The sequence below is a fragment of the Apium graveolens genome, chromosome 2 (assembly GCF_009905375.1).
Source record: "Apium graveolens cultivar Ventura chromosome 2, ASM990537v1, whole genome shotgun sequence".
Lineage (NCBI taxonomy): Eukaryota > Viridiplantae > Streptophyta > Magnoliopsida > Apiales > Apiaceae > Apium > Apium graveolens.
In genome coordinates, this window is record NC_133648.1 from 289,461,159 (window position 1) to 289,469,331 (window position 8,173).

Genomic DNA, 8,173 nt, shown 5'->3' on the forward strand with positions numbered 1-8,173 from the left:
ACTTGGTAATATATAAATGAAGAGTAGAAAGTTGAAATGTACAAGTGGGAGCAAGAAAAATGAAAGAAATAGATAAAACAAAATCTGTAAAGAATTTCTCAGTAGTTATTGTTGTTCACTTGTAAGTAGCTGTCTACTATTAGTATCGCAGAGTTTTCTACTTAATATAATCTCTGGTGGAAAAATTTAATCCACTAGAAAGTTTTTAAATACTTGTATTTAATTGCTTTGTGATTTGATTTCTGTTATATTCGTATTCTGCACCATTGCAAATCAAACACATTTATTTATTTGTAGAAGAATTATTCTTAAAATTCAAAAGGAAGCCAGAATTACATTCAACCCCCCTTCTGTAATTCTAGTTTAGATTGTTTGGGAATAACAATTGGTATCAGAGGAAGCTCTTGAAGAACAAAGAGTTTAAAGATCACAAAAACTAACAAGATGAATAGAAAAGATGTTCAAGTAAAGATTCTATTTATGGACAAAGACAACTATCACCATTGGAAGGTGAAGATGCACCTGCATCTCCTACCTTAAGATGAAGCATATGTGGACTGCATTGAGAAAGGTCCACATATCTCTATGAGAGCTGCTACAGGAAATGAAGCATCAATCCCAAAGCCACATGCAGAATGGTCAGATCCAGATAAACAACAAGTTCAAAAGGATAAAAAGGCCATGAACATTCTGTTTAATGGTGTTGACAGTTGACATGTTTGATAACATCATAAATTGTAAAACTGCTAAGGATGTCTGGGATACAATTCAAGTTATATGTGATGGAACTTAGCAAGTAAGGGAGAATAAAATGCAACTCTTGATTCAACAATATGAGCATTTCCATAGTGAAGAAGGTGAGTCACTCACTGACATTTTCAGTAGATTCCAAAAACTACTGAATGCTCTAAAACTGCATGGAAGGGTCTATCAAACAAAAGACTCAAACCTCAAATTTCTTAGATCTCTGCCAAAGGAATGGAAGCCTATGATAGCCTCATTGAGAAATTCTCAAGATTACAAGAAATTCACCTTGGATAGACTGTATGGTATCCTAAAAACCTATGAGCTTGAAATAGATCAAGATGAGAAGATGGAGAAAGGAAGAAAGAATGGAGGGTCCATTGCATTAGTTGCTGAGCAAGAAAAGGAGAAGGAGATAAAGGTTGAAGTTGTTGTCTCTGCACCAAACCCTAGAGTTTGTGAAGGCAAAGGTAAAGGGCTAGTAGCTGAACATGAAGCTCATCTTAGTCAAGATGACATGGATGACATAAATGAGCATCTTGTTTTTCTATCCAGGAGATTTTCCAAACTCAAATTCAAGAAGAATTTTGGAGCAGCTAAGTCAAACAAAAACATGGTTGATAAGTCTAAATTCAAGTGTTTTAAGTGTCGCTTGGCAGGTCATTTCGCTAGTGGGTGTAGAAAGCCTGATTTTGGTAAAAAGAAGTTTGAGCCTGTTGATTATAAGCAGAAATACTTTGAGTTGCTCAAGCAAAAGGAAAGGGCTTTCATTACACAAGAAAATGACTGGGCTGCAGATGGATTGGAAGAGGATGAAGATACAAGCTATGTAACGCCCCCAAATCCGGGGTCAAGGGATTTGGTCGTCACTATGAAATCTCAATCCAACTTAACCTGTTAAATCAATAAATAAATGCCAGCGGAAGATATTTAACATAAATGATCCCATCTAATCCAAGATCTTTTAAGGTTACAGTTCTAGAAACAAGATATGCAAATTCCACAAATAAATTTTTTTCACTTCCTTTTAAAACTCTTTTCAATAATTCTCAATATCCAAACTTAACCCGCTAGTATAACTTCGAAATGAAGTATACTAGGCCCAACTATAAAATACACAACTATAATATAATATAATATAAACAACTTTACACAATAAAACTTACACTAATTCGCAAACCCTGGACCAACCAACTTCCAAGAGCTTCTTCTTGCTTCCTCGAATTACGCAGCTAAACAGCGCAAGCTAATCCTCACTGGAGGTTAAATTTAAAAACAGGCAAGTATGAACGGAAGAAATGCTCAACAAGATCATTATAGCATATATAGGGTCGTTTTGATATAAAACCGACATCTGCATTAGGCAGAACATTTAAAATCATAATTGTTGAATCATAAAATTTTAGTTGAGGAATCCAAGAATTGATTCCTTAATTGTATTCAAAACCATTTTGATATTTTTGAGCGAAATGCTTCAGCAATACTTTGAATCTTGACGAGAATCAAACTCGTAAAACAGTGTTTACGGAAATATCGTAAACAATAATAACATGAAACAATGATTATAGAGTGGATCATAAACTCATTCAAAACCGAACTCTTCAAATTAATACTTACTTTGTTATCATATCAAATTAGATATCAATACGAACTTTGATGCTCACAACACCCATACTGAAGTCAACATCAATCATCTATACTAATACCACCTTTGATATTTAACAACAACGTAAGTATAAGCATAAATCAGAATCGAAATCAAAACTGCATTTTACCATTATTCCAAAACAGAAATAGTTGATAAATCATTTATTCTATGATTATCAAAACAATAAAGAAATTTAGATATCAATTTAGATTGGAACCAATAACATTTCATGTTGTTCCCGATGATCAGTCGTGAAACAACACCGGTATCCCGCAGCCATACCATAAATATAGGTACTACCCGTATCCCGAAGACATACGGTACCTATAGGGCGCCAGAAAAGGCATAACTAGCCTTGAAAGATATTACAGCTGGACCGATATCTCGACCGCCTACGCTGTAATCAATAACCAGTAACCAGTAACCATTCCAATCTTAAAACCCTTTTTTTATTGACAAAGGAGCCGAATCCTTCGACATCCAAAATAATTTTTATTCCCCCACTCACTTAGGCAGGAATACTCGCAACAAAATCATCTTTCTCAAAATTCAAAATATTTATAAATCCGGTAATTTGATACGTAAAATCACTTAGCTATTCTGAACCTAGAATAGCAGATGAAAACTTGCATAAACAGAATTATTTAATTCAGCGATATGTAAAACATTTATCTATCTTGAACTGAATAGGGAAAGCAATACTTGCATGATAAGATTCAAAATAAATATCACTTGAACAATAAGTGATAATAAGGATACTTGCCTTTGGGTTTTAGCAGTTAGTCACACTCGCAAAGACGCATCTATCTGACATTCTGCTTCAAAACATCACCGTCTTTATTCAATTAATCATTTGGTCTGCTGCTCATGTAGTGCTGCAACCCAAGATTCCATACTATTCAACTCTACTCTTCACCCATTCCATCGGGTCCTGATCGACTTGAGAAATCTGCATCTATAATTAAAATATAGAACTTTAATCGTCTAATTGATAATCACTCGATGAACTACGCGTCAAAAGCCTATCGTCTACCCATACAATAACCCACACATGAATATAACAGACAAACACAGGATTCTTGATCCACATATGCACATAATTCACATAGCATATAAGCACATAACTCATATATCACATAATTCATATCACATAAAACTCGGTTCATCAGAAAGGTCGACTCGGTATGTTTAAAACGGAAATCAGGTCAAAAATATGATTTATCGATCAAAAATCGACTCAGAATGATTCGTAAAACAGGCGACCTTTCGAAAGAAAAGAATTTGGGTCTCGAAAGTATTTTTAATAGAAGCAGAATATTTTTCTGAGTCTATACGCGATCGTTTCGTATTAAACAGACGAACGATTGATTTATTATGAATTTTTGAACATTTTTCGGAATAAAAACGGGTCTCTAAATCATTTTATAACTAAATAATAGTGCTCGAACACCCGAAAATAATTTTATAAGAATTATTGAGCCTGGAAAATAATTTAAAATAATATTTTAAAGCTCGAACTATTTTTCGGAATTTTTAAATCATAAGAAATAATTAACTCGAATTAAATAATCAATTAAAATTTGTTAACTAAATAATTTGAATTTATTTTCGAATAATAATAAAAATAATAATCTTCAGAACTAAAAAATAATATTTTCTTGGAAATCGGACAGCACCTCCTCTATTTCTCGGACTACCAGTCGATATCATATCGACACAACCAACAACAATCAACATAATAATTTATATTTACGCGTATAAACACTCCAGAAATGAATAACACGGCCACCTGAACCAAAACTCAGACCAAAAGTGACTTCTCCAATAATTTCTAAAAATTATGAAATAAATATATAAACACTAACATGCTATAATATACACAAGTACGAAAGCGGAATTTCGGAATCGTTACCCAAAATAAATTTTGATCACCCTGAAGAGAATATCTGATGTCCGGAAAATATCTCCAGAAAAATACGAAATTAATAGTCATAGACATATACACGCTGAGATGCCATGTGGAGTAATCACCGCCTCCAAACTCTTTTTCTACGCCCCGAAAATAAATTAAAACGGAAATATAACGGAAATATGTCCCACAATTTTTCTTCTCAAAACCTTGCAATATATATATACATATGCGTAGGTATCGAAGCGCTGATCGTTTATATATATAACAATTGAAATTTGGATGAACGGTTGAGAAGATATGAATTTTTGAAAATTAAAAGTATATAAATATATACGAGAGAGAGAGAGAGAGAGAAGAGAGACAGGGGAGAGAGAGCCATCTGTGTAAAACAAGAAAACTAAAGGAAAGGGGGCAGGGGATTAATGCTGGTGGGGTGGCTTTTTTTGTTTTTTTTTAACAAACGGTACACTGACACACGTATAGAACATGCATACGATAATAACCAAAATCAAAGACACGTGTAATAGAATTGACACGTACCCTGCACAACTCGGTTCTGTCCCGTTTTTGCTTTTTAAGTAACAAATTTGCGGGTGAGAATAATCCGAAAAATTACCAAAATACTTTTAAAATTTTAAGAATAATTAAAAACTAGTAAAATAAAATTTTCATAATTTTTAAAGTAATTTTGACTTGCACGCTATACCCGCATTTTACAATTAACGAACCGAGCTGCACTTGAAACAAATTCAGAAAATTACTAAAATAGTCTTAAAATGTTACAAATATCCTGAAGTTTATAAAAACATAAATTTCGTAATTTTAAAATAATTTTTGAAACGCAATTTATACCCGTTTTTAGCAATTAAACGATTCAACGCGCGAGTGAAATTAATCCCAAAAATTCCCAAAATAATTTTAAAATTCTCAGAGTATTCCAAACTTAAATAAATATGAGTTTCGTAATTTTTGAAGAATTTTGGAATTAAATACGAGTTTTACAAATAAATGCAATCAGAAAATCATATAGGGCTAAATATTTGATGAAATATTGATTTCTAAATTTTATAAAATCCCAAAAATAATTATTGTAATTATAAAGTCATAAAAATAATTTTAAAGATAATTTAAATATTTATGAAATTAAATTTTCAATAAAATCACTTTTAAAGACAAAAACAAAACGATACGACTCAGTAATTAATAATACAAATAACCTTCAATCACAAATGAGTCCCACACAATTAATATTACATACAATACATAGCAGACCGAATATCCATCCAATCCCTAATATTACTAAACGAACACAATTTACCGATATCAATGAAATGATCGGTTTTCAAATAAACTTTTGAAAATAATATATTTAAGTAAATATTTTCAGAAATTAATAAGGATCGATATAACACTTAACAATTAGCATATTACCATTTAATAACACAAACTCGTCAAATAGGAATAAAATATCCCCAATTTTATTCCTTATAAATCAGAAAATCACATAAACATATTCAAATAATAATAATAATAATAATTCTGAAAATACGGGATATCACAAGCTATGTCAATCTAGCACTTATGGCCAAGTAAGATGAAATAGAGACCAGTTTATCAAGCAATCAGGTAATCACAACCAACCTAGCTCATTTATCTAAAGCTGAGTGTAATGATGCTATAAATGACATGTCTACTAAATTATATCACCTGCGTGTTACATCAAGTTGATAAGTGGATATTATATCCACTTGGAATGCTTTATTACAAGCTTAAATTGGTGTTTTGGACTCAAGTTGTTGGTATTTTGATGTGTTTTTGTGTTATTGCATTTCAGGTATCAGTTAAATGAAGAAAAGAGCTTTTAAAGGAAATATGATAAAAAGTGATCAGAATTGGAAGCCAGGGCCATTTTTAAGTTGTAGAAAATCTCAATAGCTTCGCGTGGGCAGTTGAATCGCCTAATTCTGACGAGTAGAACTCAAGTTATGGCCAAAACAAGATTCACCAGAAATTTTTCCAGTCAGTAGCTGAGTGCCCGCTCAGGAGCTGAGCGGCCGCTCAAGGCGCGGCTGGTCGCTGATTTCGCTGAAAACACCTTTTTTGAGTGGAATTTGACGATTTTAAGGGTCCAGGTCCACTAGGGGCGTATATATACTTAAAAAAGGGTTTATTAAGACCTTGTTTATACCATGCTTTCATATGAACCCATGGTGACGATGAGTTCTATTATGGGCTAATCGTTATCATGGGGTTCTAGCGGATTTACTTATGGATTTCAATAATTAATTTGTTTCGATATCTTGGTGTGTGGTGATTGATTGATATCCTAGTATTGGTTGTGCTTATTCATCTTATGCGCATAGCTAACATATAATATAGCGTGTTAATCTCTATTGAAGCGACAGTGAATATAAAGGTTTAGAACTTGCCATGCTAGCATAGGTTCATGTATGTGTATGCATGATTCGTAGGTAACTCTAACCGTTTTACTTGCCCTATGTAATCATTATGGATAACTTGTGCTTAAACCATTATGTTGTCAAATTCTATAGACATATAGGGTCTCAATATAGTTGGTGCCTATTCAGCTTCTATCTCTTTTGTGGATGTCTGGTAGAATGGTACTCGTGCAACGAAAGTTGGCGTTTATCAGTTTCGTGTTATCTGATTAGTGTCCTCACCATCACATGCTAAGGTTAAGAATGAGAAGGCTATTGAATGAAGTAGTAATGAAGTTAGAATCCCATGTTTGTCATATATAGTAATTCAACCTCAATTCTCTTAGTTAATGTTATTTAGTATAATCTCTTAGTTTAATCAAAACCCAATTTGTTATTTGTCTTAGCATTGAGCGATAACCATACATTGTTGCATAGGTGCATAAATTGAACTTAACCTAAACCAGTCTCTGTGGGAACGAATCTGATTTATATCTTATACTATTTGTGAACGCGTATACTTGCGTGTATTTTAGCGCGTATTTTCGCCCTAACAAGTTTTTGGCGCCGCTGCCGGGGACTCAGTGTTAATTTTTAGTTTATGTGCTTGTCATCAGTGGTCGTTAAAGTTCACTGACTCGGATTCTTTTACTTTCACAGTTTATTTGTTTGTGTTTCAGGTACTCGTTACAATGGGAGATCCAGCAGCACGAACGAAAGCCTTGATGGATTTTTCTCAACCCAAGATCAATGACATTCAATCTAGCATTGTCCGGCCAGCTATCACAGCTAATACCTTTGAGATCAAGCCTGGCATAATTCAATGGGTGCAGAATTCAATCCAGTTTGGGGGTTCTTCAACGGAAGATCCCAATATGCACATTAGGGATTTCATTGAGATCTGCGACACCTTCAAGTTCAACGGCGTTTCTGAAGATGCTGTGAAGCTGAGACTGTTCCCATTCTCTCTGAGGGACAAGGCTAAGAGCTGGTTACACTCTCTACCAGCTGGTTCGATTACTACTTGGGAGGATCTTGCTCAGAAATTCCTTACTAAATTTTTCCCTATGGCGAAGACAGCTGCAATGAGGAACGCTATTACTCAATTTGTGCAGCAAACGGGAGAATCGCTATGTGAAGCTTGGGAGAGCTACAAGGAGATGCTTAGGAAGTGTCCTCATCATGGAATTCCTGATTGGATGATCATCACTTATTTTTACAATGGGTTGGGAGCACAGTCCAGACCCATGCTTGATGCAGCATCAGGCGGAACATTATGGGCAAAGAGCTATAAGGAAGCTTATGATCTAATTGAACTGATGGCTGCTAATGAATATCAGTATCCAACCCAGAGATGTCCACAGGGCAAGGTAGCAGGAGTTCTTGAGGTGGATACAGCTACGGCTATCACTGCTCAACTAAAGGCGTTGT

The 8,173-nt window shown here is 34.1% G+C and overlaps 1 non-coding gene across 1 annotated transcript; it reads right to left on the reverse strand.

Annotated features, from left to right (window-relative positions):
* Window positions 1–7,824: 7,824 nt before the first annotated feature.
* On the reverse strand, window positions 7,825–7,931 carry LOC141709112 (small nucleolar RNA R71). Its single transcript, XR_012569705.1, has one exon. It is a non-coding gene; the product is annotated as a small nucleolar RNA R71 (small nucleolar RNA).
* Window positions 7,932–8,173: the final 242 nt, after the last annotated feature.